The sequence below is a fragment of the Equus przewalskii genome, chromosome 29 (assembly GCF_037783145.1).
Source record: "Equus przewalskii isolate Varuska chromosome 29, EquPr2, whole genome shotgun sequence".
Lineage (NCBI taxonomy): Eukaryota > Metazoa > Chordata > Mammalia > Perissodactyla > Equidae > Equus > Equus przewalskii.
This window is the reverse complement of record NC_091859.1, coordinates 43,479,662-43,496,058: the sequence shown is the minus strand read 5'-3', so window position 1 is coordinate 43,496,058 and position 16,397 is coordinate 43,479,662. Positions and strand designations below refer to the sequence as shown.

At 52.5% G+C, this 16,397-nt stretch overlaps 1 protein-coding gene across 14 annotated transcripts in view; it reads right to left on the bottom strand.

Moving 5' to 3' along the window:
* Positions 1-16,397, bottom strand: part of TBC1D22A (TBC1 domain family member 22A) — a 342,988-nt gene that overhangs the window by 36,383 nt on the left and 290,208 nt on the right. The gene's annotated exons all lie outside the window — the stretch shown is intronic.

The following is a 16,397-nucleotide window of genomic DNA, read 5'->3' as shown; positions in this document are numbered from 1 at the left end:
CGGCCCCGTGCAGAGGGAAGGACGCGGAGGGAAGGACGCAGGGAGCAACAGTCCAAGGGGATGCCACGCGCAGAATGCTTGTTGTGCTGGATTCCTGGAAAGACTGTCTCTTCTGATAAACTGGTTGGGATGAGTTAGTGAATAGTTCATGGGAAACTAAGACCAAGGAAACAAAACGTGCCCAAGAATGGAACATGACCACAGCACACGAGGTGACTCCATGTGAAGGATGCACACATGGCCACGAGGAACAAACCCCAACCAGGTCAATCAGCTGCTCCCAATAAGTGGGGAGCCTGGGAGATTATAGAGGGCAGACAGTGTGGGGGAGCAGAGGAGGGTGAGAACACAATTCTCATCTTCCTTTTCTGCTGCAGAAAGTCATTACTTAAAGCTGAAAAATCAAGAAACAGCTACTCAGAAGGACAGAGATAAATACAAAAAGCAAGAACTAAAGACAACTTAAAAGGTTGAAAGTGGTTGCCCCTTGAGGTGGGAGGAAGGTGGGGAGAAAGAACAACTCTTTTTTGATAAAAAGCCTTTTAAAACTTCCTGTCTTTTAAAAAATATACATACGAATAGCTTTAGTAAACAAAAAAACAATTATTTTCAGGAATGGGCTGGGGCAAGAATACTAGGGACAGTCCCGGCCCCACTCCTCTCCCCGTTCAGTCTGAAACCTCTCTGCCAAGTGATTCTCCACGAATTTATGGAAACGCCATCATAAAGGGAAATCGCTGGATTAATAAACAACAATCCTCAGGATCTTGGCATCTTTGTTAACACTCTCTTAGCTTTCGTTAACATTCACAGCAAATCACTAACACAAGGCATGGCTCTCAGGAAGCATGTCGAAACCCATCAACGACAGGACCCAGCAAAACAAAAAGGCTCAGAATCACTCACTCCGAGGTCAAAGTATTCCGTGTGGTATAATTTCAAAGAAAAGGAAGAAAAAAGGGGAACCCTTCCACCCGGACATCCAGGGAAGCAGGTCTGGACACAGCCCCGCTCTGCTCCACACGCAGGGGCACGGCGCTCACAGCAAGCTGTCAATAAAGGGATGTGCATTTGTACTCAGGCTGATAGCCACATTCCTTTGCCTGTCACTCCTACTGACCTGGTGACCTGGTGAAGCGCTAGGTGTTTCCATGGGACTGTGCAAGTGCCCTGAACACAGAGGAGCACACTGGCTAGGCACACACTCGCTTTCTCGGAGCCTGAGGTGACTGTCAGCAGCCAGGGTGCAGCCGCATGGCCAGCAGCCCTCGCAGGGCCACGCGGGCTTGGGTTCCAGCTGCTTGTCCCCCAGAGAAAGTGAAAACCATCACAGAGAGAGATGACTTAATAGAAACATAGATGTGTCTGAGGATAGTCATGGGACAAAATCGATTTTCTGCAGCCTTGTCCAGACTCCCATTTTTCTTCAAAAGCCGCCTGGGGAGTTCAGCTCTCAAAAGGAAAATGATTACGGGAAACAGCCCACTGTGGGAGGACCTGTGTCAGGGCGGGCAGGAACTCAGGAACGAGGTGGTCAGCTCCTCCTGCCTCCTCTACCACTCTCCATCTACAAAGCCCATGGCCACCCCCTCAGAAGCTCCCTCTGGGATAGGCAGGGACAGACAGGCATTGGGGAAATGTGGAGCTGATGGTGGGGTGGCGGGCATGGCAGGCAGGTGGGCAAGGAGAGGCCTGAATTCCGCAAATCAGTGGGCCTCCTGGATCTGGGCCTGCACAGCTCAGGGGGTACAGTGAAGACCACCTGCCCCAAAGAGAATGCACGCCAGGCACTCCCTGGGAGACCAAGCACCTGGATGCCTCATCAGCAACTGGTATGTGGACGGTCCGCTCCCTCCACAGCCCCAGGTCCTCCTGCAACATTGACAACATGTGGCCACTGCCACCCACGTTATTTCAGAGGAGGACCACAAGGCAGATGTGCTCTCTCTCCGAACACTAACAGTGCCACCCTCCCTAACGACACTGAAAGGGCAGCTTGGCCATGCATGAAAGCCAAACGCCACTTGGAGGGAGACCTCTGCTGCAATAATGAACACACAAGGGGTCATTGTGCGGAAAGAAATCCAAACGTCCTATATGCGGCAAAGGGGGAGTCTTCTTTATGGCTATTTAAGCTAGAATTCCCCATTTGCAAAGAGAAAAAGAGTTTGTTTTCTCAGAGTCTAAAAAGAACAGAATCAATTCTTGCCCCTGCCTTGTTTGATAAAAGATTCTGAGGGTGTGTGCACGTGCGTGCATGTGTGTGCATATGTGAAGCAGCTCTGAGCGGCCCCTGTCCATAACCTCATCCATCCCTCCCAGCAGAGCTGTGGGTGCAGACAGCTGGAAGCCACCATCTCCCCTTCCGATGAGGAAACCGAGCTCAGATGTTCTGGAACTCCCCCCAACACTGTCCTGCCTGCTCTTTTGGGTCCGTGGGTGGATGCCTTGGGCACCCCCTCAGCCTAGGCAGGGCAATGGGCCAGCCCGCCCTTGATACAGCTGCCTTGGGCCACCGGGCCCCGGTCATTCCCTCCTGGGAGGTGGGCTCCGTTCCCAGGCCTTCAGGGTAGGTGGGGAAGAAGTGGGCCTGGATGTGGCCCCGGTCTGCTACTTCCTAGCACTTTCTCTGGGCTTGTGCCCGTGTTTTCCTGAGACAGAGATCTGCAGGGTATTCCCTCTCTCCCTCACCAGACCACCTGAGCTCACAGTCAGGGCCAGCACAGTGCTGGAGCACAAAAGGCGCTCAGTGAGTAGATGGTGTATGGGTGGACAGACAGACGGATTGATGGGGAGGGCACCTCCCACCGGGCCACAGAGAGATAGAACAGTGCAGGCTCCACACCACCCAGGCCCTGCCACGCAGTGTGCACTCAGCAGACGTCCTGCTGGCCCCACGGCTGCCTCGGGTCAGTTACAAGAAGAAAGTGTGCGCCATATCTAGTGAGCCAAGAAATGGTGGGAAGGGCCTCACTGTACCCCTGGATTCCACTCTCCTGAAACGGCCTCCCTCCCTCTTCCCTGAAAAAAGTCAGCACCTTCGTCCAGTGCTCTCAAGTGTGTAAGTAGGTCCTGCTCGGATGGCACTCCTGACACTAGCAAGGTATGACCAGCTAGGGTCACTTACACCCCACCTCCCGGGACCGAGAAGCAGTCGCCACCAGCCACGGGCCCTCACTGCTCTCTAGGAGCCTGGGCTGAGCTCAGACTGGGGCTGGCCTGCCACATTCCAGTCACTCTGCAAAGCCGCCAGCGGGTGTCCTTGACAAGTCACTTCACGGAGGCGTGGGAAGTTCCTCTTTGGTGTAGCCCAAATTTCTCCTGCTTTAATTGGGCCACAGAGAAAAAGATCTCATTACTCTTCTTGGACTTAAAGACGCTTGTAAGCCACCCAGAGCCCCTTTCGACAGGCTCATTCCTTTCATCTTTCCTCATGAGCCATTTTCTTAACCTTTATTCATTAATTCCAATAAGAAAGTTGCTATTAAACTTTGCAGCGTACGCCCCACTTTAGTCAGAAACGACTTGAACCTTCAAACTCCACTGCCATTATCATAATGAGGGGTATAATTTAATAAGGAGGGCCCATTTCCCGAAGTCTGGAAAGGAAATTACCTGCTGTACGTGTGTGGGGACAAGGAGGAGAAAATGCTCGTAATTTGATGGGCCTCCCTCCCTCTCCTGGGTCTGCCCATGATGTCTCACAGCCTTGCGACTCAGAGAGGCCTCCTGGCCCTGGGGCTGTCTGCAGATGCCCAACCAGGAGGGGATCGAGAGAGCAGGCCCTTGGGCCACGGCTCTGCAGTGTGAGGAGGAGGCCCTGCTGTGCCGGGACCTGCAGGGAGAGCAACCCAGGTCAGCTGGACTCCCCCAGGTGCAGGCTCTGGCCTTCTCTGTCCCTAGGCCTCCACCCGCACCCTGCTAACCATCAGGAGGCCCAGCACTGGTCAGTCTGTGTCCTGCAGGCCAGCTGTACACAGACTACCCACCCGTGTCTAAACCTGGCTCATGGCCTCCTCCCCATGGGCCCCACATGCCACGAACCCCGGCTCACGGCATTCTCCCCACAGGCCCCAGGCGCCATGAAAGACCGCAGCTTCTCCAACTATAGACCGAACAGCTCCTTCACTTGTGGGATGTCCGCCCTGGCCCTGCAGGCTCATCGCCCGGCCTCAGGGCCCAGCCCACACCAGGCACATCTCAGCACCAGAACAAGGCTGCGGGGCAGAGCCTGGATTGCGCGCTGCCTCTTCTCCAGCCATGCTCAGGCTGCAGGCCCCACAGACTGGATCCAGGTGCCTCCCAGGACGCTCGGCTGGGGACGCTCGGCAGGGGACGCCCAAGGCTCTCGGGCATCCTTCCTGCATGGGTCCCACCCCAAGTCACGCTGCCCTCCACTGTGGGAAGAGTGGCCTTGGAGACAGACAGAGGGGCTTCTGAGGACCGGGCAGTGCTGTTCCTCAGCCGAGTGGTGGGTACCCAGCGCTCACGTCCTACCGCTTGCTAGGCATACAGAGGTCTGGCTGGTCTCTGCAGCCACACATCACAGGAAAGCTCCGTGCCCCTCAAAGCTGAGCCTGAGACCCACGTTCCCCCAAGCCCTTCCTTCTGCAGCCTGGACGCCATCCCTAATCTTTCTTTTAGTTTATTGACCCTGCGGCTCTCTGTCGAAACTCTGGGAGACGGCAGACAGGGCCTGGCGGTACAAAAGCCGCCAGGACTCCAGGGCTAGAGTCTGCCTGAGCCTTAAAATGTCCTGCTGAGCGGCTTTTCCCAGCAAGGAGTCCTCGTCCTGCCTGTCTTATCCGGCCCTGAGCATATCCAGCCATCAACCTGCCACCCTCCCAGCCACTGCTCAGTGCTCTCTCCTAAGGGCCTCATGATGTTATGTTAGACCGAGGGAGGCAAGGGGACCAGGCCCCAGAGCGCCTGTTCAAGAAAGGTTCCAGCAGCTAACATACCACACGCGGCCACGCAAACCCCACACCACACCACACCCGGCCACGCAAACTCCACACACCACACCACACATGGCCATGCAAACCCTACACCAAGCCACACATGGTCATGTAAACCCCACACCCCACCACACACACAACCACACAAAGCCCATACCACACACAACCACACAGACCCCACATTACACTACACACAAGCACACAAACCCCACACTACACCACAAACCACACAAACCCCACACCACACACAAACACACAAACCCTACACCACACCATACACAACCACAGAAACCCTACACCATGCCACACATGGTCACTCAGACCCCACACTTAAACGCTCGCAGTAACCCACAGGAACACACAAAGGTACAATAATCCACTTAAAGATTAGCTTTCAATTGATCCAATTTTGTTTCTAAAATGTCTTGAAATGATAAAGAAAGAGACAATTGATCTTTACTTTGGCATTTCGTGACATTTGCTGCTTCAAATGCACACAGGATGAGATACAAACTATACGGAACCATTAACCCATCGAAGGCCACTCAGCGTTGCAAAATTAGTCTATTTTGACAACGACATGAAGCCCTGCCCGGAATCCAAACATGGTCATGCAGAGACACACACCAATCACAGCCGACACGTACAAACATCTCGTCAGGCACAGAGGGCCCAGCCACGTCTACCTGAAACCAGGCATGGTGACGATAGGAGGCTGTGCCCCATGCTTGAGGACTCATGGTTGGGGGGCTTCGTGGATGAGGGCCTGCAGGCTGCTGGGCAGAGCAGAGAAAAATCCTCTGGGAAGTCTCCACTGACTCTGACGCTCTCTGGCTCCAGAGAAGGGCCGCATGGCCAAAGAAAAGCTAGGGTGCTTCCCGCATCCTCCTGCAGGTCCTGGCCCGCAACTGCCATGAGGACGCTCCTCGGCCTCCTGGAGGGTCTGCGACCCCGTGGTCATCAATACCATGGCTCTCCTGAGGGAGGGAGCACTGGAAATACACGCCCCCCCCCCCCATGTGAGCGAGTGCTGTCTTCTCTCCACATCTTCCACTCGGAATTCTGAAGCTGCAACGGATCTACAGAGGCCCAGATGTCCAGCACGGCAAAGACCTTAGCGAAGGGCATTTGCGGAGGCCTCTCATGAAGCAAGAGGAAGGAACCAGGGGCTGTGGCCAGAGGCTGAGCACGAGCATCTGAGGCCACCTCGCCCCGCTTCTACACACTGAGCCCAGCTCGGTCTCTGCAAAGCTTGGCTTTGGATGGTGGTAGTGTCTTTCTTTCTGTCTTTGTAAATCAGAGATGTCCAAGAGATTCTTCAATGTCTTTGCTAGTTGCCTCTTTACCAAAGATCACTGAAGTCCGCGGTGAGGCACATTTAGGGAGGTCTGCTAGTGTAAGGCTGGGCCCAGGGATGCGGCGGCCAGCTGAGAGGGGGCTGGAAGTCACGTAGTGGAATCAAGCCCAGTGTGCACAGACATCCTGCTCAGTAACTTAGAAATGACCTTATCCAACCCCTCCTCCACAGATGGGGAAACTGATGACATGACAGAAAGAAGCTTGGTTCAATTAACAAAAAGGAAACTTTGAGAGTGACCTATAAGCTGGACCAAGTGGTTCAAGAAACTTCCGTCATGGCAGCTTGGCCAAAGGGAAGAGGCAGTCTCAACAGAACCGTGTGCGCCTTCTGGGCTGTCACGGGGCGGGCGGGGACTCCAGAGTCCACTCACCTCCCTCTTCATGCAAGCTTTTAATAACCCTCCACTTCTCCTCCGGACTCCCAACCGTCATCCCTCCACCAGCAAGAATTTATTAACAGTCTCCACTGCTCACAGGCACCTGTGGGCACTGAGGGTCCTCAGACGAGCAGGACGTGCTTCTCACCTCTGAGGACCACATGGTGTGCGTGTGTGTGTCTGCAGGCGAACATGTGAGTGAGCAGAGGGACAGAGGCGAGTACACGGGAATCCCAGCACCGTGGGCTGCTGCGGCGTCCAGATGCAGGTCAGGATCTCACCTCCTTAACGTGGGAATTCACCCAAGTGAAAAACCACGTGGACCACATGTTGAGAGGACGTGGCAAATTTAAAAAACGCTCAAACAAGAAAATAAAAATATCCATAATTCTAGTAACCAAAACTAAATAATGCTAACACTGTGATTTGCTTCTGTCCATATAAATTTTTTCTGTGCATATAACACAATCAAAATCCAGATCATTTTACATGTATATAAGCACATAAATGTATTTTATGCATATGTACATATGCAGATGTGTCATGTACATATGTAGATGTATTTTACATGCACGTACATATGCAGATAGAGCATGTGTATTTTGTGTGTATGTGTAGACGACGTATGCATTTTATCTGCATGTACGTATGTAGACATGTGAGCATTTTTATGTATATACACATGCGCATGTTATACATACACATGTATGCAGATGTGTTGTTTATATATACACATATATAGATGTATAACGTATTTTGGTGTATGTATGTGTATAGACGCATGTAATTTCAGATCATGCTTTTCCCCCACATAAAAATATACTGAGAGCATTTCCCACATCAGGAACTATTATTTGAAGATATGATTTTGGTGGTTAGAAAATATTCCAGCAAGCAAGGCACCAGAACCTAGGGAACTGTTCTCCTAACATGGGATATTTAGGCTGTTGACAACTGGCTTTCCCACAATTATAAACAATGGGAACTACTGGATCAAAGGTGAGGTTCTTAACATCAATTACTAAGAGCTTTCCAGAAAGATTATACCCCCTGTAGGAATGGAGGAGCATGCTTGTTTTATGCCAATGTAGTCAATTTCAAGGAAGTGCATTTTTAAGAGCATTGCTGATTTAACAGAGAGCATCTGTTTTAATGTTCAGTTCGTTATTAATGATTGGAAGACACATTTACGTTTACTGGACAGCTGCACAAATCCTTCTGTGGATTGTCTGCTCTGACTGTCCGTTTTCCACGAGGGCATTTTCTTTTCATTAGTTATTTGTGTGAGTTCTTTGTATACTAAAGACATATGCTTTGATCTGATCTGTGAGAGAGAATTCTTTTTCTGTTTTTCAGCTGACCGTTAATTTTGTTTATATAGTTTCAGACATAGAGACACTTACAACTTGAAGGTTGTGCTTAAAATGAGTCACTCTGGAGACAGCTGATGTTTTCTCGGGTTAGGCACCTGGGCTGTGGCCATTTTAAATTACTGTTTTAGTGTGGAGTATTCCAGTAACAAAAGTAATATAAATTCTAGCGCCAAATGAGTGGGAGGGTGAGTGTGTGGTTGGGAATTGAATTCTCAGGGGAGACTTTCTTTCATTCTTGTTCCACTCATAGCCACATCTCAGACCAGCAAGGACCCGCGCACCCAGGTCTATCTGCTTCAGTCGGCTTGCTTGGGTTCAGGGGTCCCGACTTAGGCAAAGGGTTTCTGACTCAGCCTCCACCTGCTCAGGCTCTGGCTTTTCTCCTCCGCGCGGCGCCAGGCTGTTTACACGCGGCTGGGCTCCTCGGCGGGAACTAGCAGACGCCTGCAGGGCAAACACCAGCTCTGGTGCTACTTTACCTGCTGCAGAGTCCACGTGCTTAGCAAATCTACTTTTAATGTCCGCGGGGTATGTGTGTGTGTGTGCACGTGCGTGCGTGCACCCGTGCGAGTGTACTGTATGCGGGAGGACGAGGGAGCATTTACTGCAGAAAGAGAAGCATGTTGTGGGTTTAAATGGGACCATCCCTAGTGCTTCCCTAGGTACTGGTGGTGGTTGATTTGAGGTATTTGTTAGCATGTCAAGATAAGCATTATTTCTACTTTAATAAAAGTAGGGATGATTCTTCTTTCTATTAAACTCAGGGAAAGCTACCGAATCTCTTAAGATATCATGTGCCGCAATGCCGATAGTTTATTGCAAGGCTGTCACAGCAACAGTGAGCAGGGAAGAGTTAACACAGCAGACGTGACTTTCCAGGGGCCTGACTGCAGGGCTGACCCTGGCTGGCATCTGGAACCTGGCTCTTGAAGTGTCCCCTAAGTGATAACATTGTGCTTCCACGCCAGCCTGCTCAGATTCATGACTCACGGTGAACACCTGCTTTCCTTCTGGGATCTGGAATTCTGAAGGGCAGAGGGTATCTCCGTGACCTTTCCTCAATAAAAATCTTGGCTCCGGGTATCTACCAGGCTTCCTGGGCAGAAACGAGGTGCCACATCCACTGCTGGAGGAGGGCGTGCTCTGCCTGCCTCCTGTGGGGGGGCATAAGGAGCCTGGGCCCGGATTCCTCCACACTGCTCCACGGGCACCTTCCCCTCACTGGCCTGGCTATGGACTCCTGCTGTGTTGTGGTGACGAATCTTAGCCGTGAGGACCATATGCTGAGGCCCGTGAGCCCCTCTAATGAAGCCCTGCACAAGTGGAACCTCCAACACGAACAGATTTTGTAAACAGTAAACCGATTCAAAATTCTTGGGGTAGAATATATTTTTATGGAACATTTTTATTTAATATATTAATGGATTAAATTTGGTGGTACTTTATTGAAGATATCTTATTTATACTGTAAGTGAAATTCGGTTTTATAGGTGCTGCCTTTCATATTACTAAGTAGTTACCTCCTCTATCCCGGGTCAGGCACAGCGCCAGGGGCTGAGCGAGCCTGGTGAGCACACCAGTGTCCCTGACCGCACGGTGCTTCATACACACGTCTCTCTCTCCATGTGGAAGGACAAGCAGACAGACAGACACAGACACTACTCACATAAAAGTCATTCACTAAGACTGAGACAGGGGCTGGCCCCGTGGCCTACTGGTTGAGTTTGGCATGCTCTGCTTCAGCAGCCCGGGTTCACGGCTTCAGATCCCGGGCGCAGACGCACATCACTCATCAGCCATGCTGTGGTGGCATTCCACATATAAAGTAGAGGAAGATGGGCATGGATGTTAGCTCAGGGCGAATCCTCCTCAGCAAAAGAAAAAAAAAGAGAGAGACAGACAGACAGAGACAGGCCCACGTAAAGTAAGTGCCCAGGTGTCTAGCTCAGGAAAGAGAAGGCCAAGTTTTCCATTTCTCTCTACAGTTGGGTAGGTTACACAGGTAAAGGTTTTTTGAAAGTTTGAAAGAACTCACTGGTTAAGACATTTTCTGGCCTTAGAACCCTATTTAAAAGTAAAACTTTTGACAATGTTGGAATTTATCCCCAAATTATGGGTCCATTCAGGTTTTTCAATCTCATCTTGAGGCAATTTTGGAATTTTCTATTCTCCCAAAATCTACAGTATGTCCCTCCTTCCCAGCGTGGAGGAGGAACACTGCTTTCACTTGCTCACCTCAGCCCCACTCACTGAAGGGCGGCCTATTTACTGACATCTTTAAATGCCTCTCTAAGATGCACTTAACAATTTTACTTAACTCAGTTTTCTAATTCAGTCATTTATTTTTACTCATTAATTACTTTATCATCTTCATCATATGTGGACTATTTTTCCATATCTAACGTCTCGAGTTAAATGATTAGTTTTCTTTTTTTTCATGTTTTTAAATAATAAAAGGATTCTGGCTGTGAATTAGTTTACAAGCCCAACACGGGCCACATTCTATGTTTTTTACTATCATTCCATATCTACAAGATCACTTCCATTTTGACCCACATATTTTGATGAGGGCTCTCTAATTCCCAGATGCTTGATTGTTCAGTTTTAACTTTATTATTATCTAGTTTTAAAGGATTATGCTCAGCAAATACAGTCCATATTATTCCACTTTTTTACATTTTGACAATTTTTTTCACAGTTTTTTTTTTTCTTCTTCTTCGCCCCAAAGCCCCAGTACGTAGTTGTACAACCTAGTTGTAAGTCCTTCTAGCTCCTCTATGGGGGACGTCACCACAGCATGGCTTGATAAGCAGTGTGTAGGTCCGCGTTCAGGATCCAAACCTGTGAACCCCAGGCGCCAAAGCGGAGTGCAGGAACTTAACCACTCAGCCACAGGGCTGGCCCCAGATTTTGACAATCTTTATGGCCTAGGTCACAGATGATTAACAAATACTTAGAAATACTTAGAAAAAGGTGCATTCTGTTAGCACAATTCAAATTCCATCCTGAACTCTTAAGCCACCCCTAGTTTTTGCAACTCAGATTCATAATAACCTTATTTTTATCCTGACCAAATACGTGGGCAGTCTCCTCCTATGGCTGCTACATTCAACTTCTGTCTGTTTTGTAGTCTTAAATTCCAGCTTAATATACAGACAGAAGCGTGCACAAACAGGGACTTTCACGAAGCGAGATGTGGAGCACTGTGCCCCATTCCCAGAAGTTTCTGCCGACAATTTCTAACTGCAGAGGAGCTGCTCCCTGCACTCAGGTTGTGACCACAGTGTGAGGCTTCACATGTCCTCCTTCGAGTCCAACGGGAACAGGCCGACCTTGCTTTCTTCATGTCTGTGTCGTCTGCCCCATGGCGCACACCCTTCATCCAAATGTTTTACAGCTCCTTATATGCCAGTCGTCAGTCTTCCCACTCACTCACCTTTGAAGCTGCTCCTTCCCCCTCCTTCCTCCAGTCAGTCGCCACCCAGCTCTCCCTGAGGCCCTTGCTCCAGGCTTATGGTCCCACCTCCCTGAGGCCCTTCCACTGGGCACTGTGCTCCCTGTTCCTACCGGGTCCCACTGAGCAGTGATGTGAGATCTAAAGGAGACGAAGAGGAAGGTGCCTGGGCCGGCAGAGCAGGCCAGCACGCAAGGGGCCTTCTCACACCACCTACCAAGCCGCCAGGAGCTCTCGCCAGGATGCGGGGCGCACGGTGAGGCAGCCACGACCCATACACTGAGCATCCCTGCTGTGGCTGAACAGCGTTTGCAGACGAGGCCCCTCCACTGGGTCTCCCTGTGCCCACAGGCCTTCCGGGGCTGGCGGCCACCATGCACACACAGGAAGCCGTTTCTCCTGAGGAGGCTAGCCATTATCAACAAATACGCAGCAGTGGGTTAATTTATTGGACATATTTACAGACCTCTAAGCTCCTGAGGTCTCCACAGAGAAGGTCCATGGTTTCACTGGAAGTTCCATGCTCTGATCACCACAAATTAATCACTTTCTCTACTTTGAAAAACAAAACACTGTACACTGTCATCTCCTTTTGTGTCTAAAGGGACTTGCCATCTTCAAAATCAAAAACAACGACACCACCTCCCCTACCTCCACGTGGGTGGAGAATTTTCCAATTTCACAGAGCTTTTCTGCACCCACACGCTTCTGGGTTGCAGTCCCAGGAGCGGGCAGGCAGGGACGATCTGCCTGGGAGCTGCTCTCTCTGCCAAGGACCAGGGTGAGGGTGAACCAGGCTTTGGCAGCAGCAAAGGCCAGCTGTGAACAAGGCCAGGGCTGCAGTCAGACCCCTGTGTCCCGGGACGCCAAACTAAGAAGCTTAGACTTTGGGGAGATAAAATGGATATAATAATTTTCTAGGGTCACTTATTTTCAACTATTTGTAATGCTGCACTTACGAATCAGCCAGAGATCTCAGTAACACCAACACGGGAGCGTAACTCCGGCTCCTGTCGGTGAGGAGGCGTGTGCTCAGAAGGGGCATCTGATGCCCCGCAGACACATCCATCATTCTGACCAGGACTGGAGCCTCGGCGACTGGAGTCTCAGCAATGGGAGCCACGGAGGTTTCTGAGCATGCCGGCCACGCAGAAGCCGACCCCCGGAAGGCGTATTCAGCCATGTGCCTGAGCTGGAGCGGATGCCCTCAGCTGCTCGTGAGGTGAGTTCCTCACCCTCTCTGGACCCAGAGTGCTCTTACTGTAAAATACCCCCCAGAGGGCGAGGACGAGGTGGAGTATGCCAGGTGCACCGCTAGGGCACATAAGACTTTGTACACAGGAAGTTCCTTCCACCCCAAAGACCCTACAAAATCTGGATAGAAAGAGGCAGGCGGAAGGGCAGAAGCCAGGCTGTGGGCGCCAAGACTCGGACCTCAGTGGCTGGCAGAGGCGGGGATGGAGGCTGGCGGAGGAGGCCCCATTTGGACACGCAGGGTGAGGCGCCTGTGGGGCCGACAGTCATGGAGCAGAGTTACCTGCACGAGGGATGGGATGAGCTCTGGCCGGGGGACAGCGAATCCTCAAGGAACAGAACAAAGCTCCCGGGCACCAGAGCTCAGGACAGGAGTGAGCGTCCACTCCAGAAGATGCCTCCCTCCATCCAGAGGACCCACGAGACGGCGGGCTCGGCAGGCCCTCGCGGACGCTCAGAGACCTGGATGGAACCAGAGCACGGCCTAGGCGAGTCTCAGAGGCAAGGCACACAGGAAAGAGGCAGCAGCCCAACCTCACTGCCTGCTCAAGTTTTGGGAATTGAGCTCATGGAGCAAAGCCCATCGCCCTCCCTCCCCAGCACCCACACCGCTGGGCCACGTTTAACACCAGGAGAGTCTCCGCCTTTCTTCTGGGAAGACTCTGTCCTCGGAAAACGATTCCATTCCTATAGAAATGACTTAAAGCAACACATTATTTCCCAAGGGGCAAATTACAACTCTGCAAAGAGTGAGGGCCCTTAAAGCCCTTCCGTGAATGTTCTACTGCTAGAGCTCAGGTTCGGGTCTCAGTCACTCAGGCTGTCTTCCACGGACACAGAATCATTTTCCTAAATGTCACAACCGCAGGTGCAATCCCTCCATGCTCACCAGGACTCCGAAGGTTCTTTATTTAATTTCTGTGTTCTCTTCTTATTTCCTTTCCCATTTAGTTCAATTCTCCACAACTGTGGTGTTCACAACACGCTCTCCAGCTGACCCCCACGATGTCGGCACGCGCGTGTTCCCAGTTTAGGAAAGGTCAGTCTTGAGCTCCCTCCCTGCCCCTCGCACTCTACAGGGCTCCTCAGGCTCCTGGCTGTGCTCGTCTCCTGGCCTCCGTCAACCTCATGGTAAGGGAGCAGGGCTCTGAGAAGGCCCGCGAAACGTTTAACCAGCTGCCCGTGTCGCCCCTCTCATTACACAGGGCAATGTGTCCAGTCAACAGCAAATACATTGGGTCTCTTAAAAAGTGTGATAAAAAGTGTGCTGCATCTTCCAAAGCCACCAGGAACGCTGTTGTGGGGTCAAGCCTGCCATGCTGCAGAGCCCGGGGCAGGCCCATCACATGGGCTCTTGTGTGAGGGGTGGGAAGACAAGAAGCCCAAAGCGCGTAGGTGCCAGGAGGGACAAGGGCCAACCCAACACTGATGTCCTGGCGGGCACCTCCCCAGCTCAGGTGCCCTTGTGTCCAGGGCTGCTTCTCCCTCTGACCTCCAGCCCAGGGGGAACCCAACCCTACTTCAGTCCCTTTGCTGCACTTCATAACAAGGAGAACACAACCTGCTCAGCACGCTCCTTGTGGCCATTGTGTGTCTGGTCTGACTTGAGCCACTGTGGGACAGGAACCCTGGCAGCAGGGTCCTTATTTGGGAAGCAGGTGAAAAGATGGAGGGCAGAGCAGCAAAACCCCTTGCCTAAGGTCACTCATTTGCTTACAGGTCTCTCTCCTCAACCAGACTCGAGAGCCAGAGGATGAGGGCCACTCCTCAGACATGTATGGCTTGGAGGCTGCCCAGAGTTGGCGCTCAAGAGCAACTTCTGGGACCACGACAAGCCTCTCGTCCTAGCACATTCTTGCACACAGCAACACGTGGCTTCAGGGATTGACATCGCCCCTGAGCTCTTTCCTACCCACCGCCCCTGACCAGGCACGGCCCCCGGGAGCGCAGCAACGTCTGTCCGGGACCTCTAGGAAACAGTTTCCCCAACCAGAGAATCCCAGACATAACTGAGGCAGAGACACCCTAGATACTCGGTCAGCCTGAGTCTCTGGGGGACCCAGTCACCTCTACCACCTGTTCTCCAGGAGGCGCTCAGGGAGCTGGCCCAGGCACAGGTGGGCACACTGGCCACAGTCACACCATGGCTGGCCGCTGTGCACCAGGGAAGCTGGGCCCTTCTCCCTTCCAATAAACACCCAAGTCGGTCTGCAGGCCAGTGCCCGGCTCAGGCAGCACTGCTCTTCCGCACCTCCATGGACAAGAGAGCACGCTGTGGGGAAACCATGGTGCGCACGGCAGGGAGACCGTGGGTCTAGTCGCCTTCATTGTAGTCTACCTTACTCGGTAACATGGGCAAGCATCTGCCTCTCTCAGCACCTCGAGGGTCCCCAAGGCAAAGTGATGAGGGCGGGCCAGGTGGTCCAGGAGTACCCAGATCCAGCAGCCTCACACAAGCTTTGCATAAGCCCAAAGGGGCAGGGCAGGGTGGGTGCATTCTACCCATGTTACAGACAACGATCTGAGGCTGGAAGAGGCAAGGCAGGAGCAATAGCCAGCCGGGAACCTGGCTGCTGTACCAATGCTCTCAACGAGGCACACCTGAGCCCTGTGCCAACAAAAAGCGCAGGAACTGGAGTGAAAAAAATGACCTCATTTTCCCCATCCACCCAGGAATACCTCAGGGCACGTGGGCAGGCTGGCCACTAGGCTCTGCTCACCCAGAAGGAGGTCCTTCTCTTCCGGTCTCTCCTGGTGGCCGAGATGGAAAGCTACCGGGCAGTGCAGCAGGACTTGCTGCTCCCCACGGCCCTCGGCAGCTGGAGCAGGGATGCCTGGAGCCGTCTCGCAGGCATGGAGGCCGAGGAACGACAAGGCCAAGAGCTGCCCAGAGCCCCCACACTGTGACCAAGGGCCGCAGGGCCTCCTAGCCTGTCCTCACTTGAAAGATGAGGGCTCGAGGAGGTAAAGCGCCAGGACAGTGACGTCCCAGCCAGTCAGTGGCAGTGGTGGGTCCACGTCCCCACTGCTGGTGCTCCCTTTACAGCACCACAGGCGACCCACCCCCTCCCAGGGGCACTGGCCGAAGGTCTGCCCATCCAGCACCTTGGATAACGGTGGGTGTCACCTTGTGAAGGGGTCAACACCCACACAGTACTCAGGCCACTGCACAGAGGCACACTTGGGGGTGGGAACCTAGCCCACACTGAGCCCCTCGGTTGAGGACAGAGCCTCTGATGAATGGGTGCAAAGGTGGTTCTCCCACTAAGGCACTGAAGAAACTGTGGCTCAGAGAGACTAAGTAATGTGCCCAAGTCACACAGCTACCAAGTGGCCAGGAACCCAGGCTATCTGATCACTCGCCCAGCACCTTCTCTAACATAGCACAGCCAGCTGCCGTCAGGGGGCTTCTGGGAGCTGAGGCCCCACATCCCACCCCTCCAGGGCCACAGTGTTGGGGACACGCTGTGGCCAATCAGAAGTTTCTCCGGGGAGCCTGAGAAACAGCCACATGTAATAACGCATGGTGTCGGCAGGGCCGACGCCCACGTGACCACAGCCAGATTTGCTTCCTCAGCTTGACGAGCTTTCAAACAGCAGGAGGTCAGCGGTGAAACGCGGG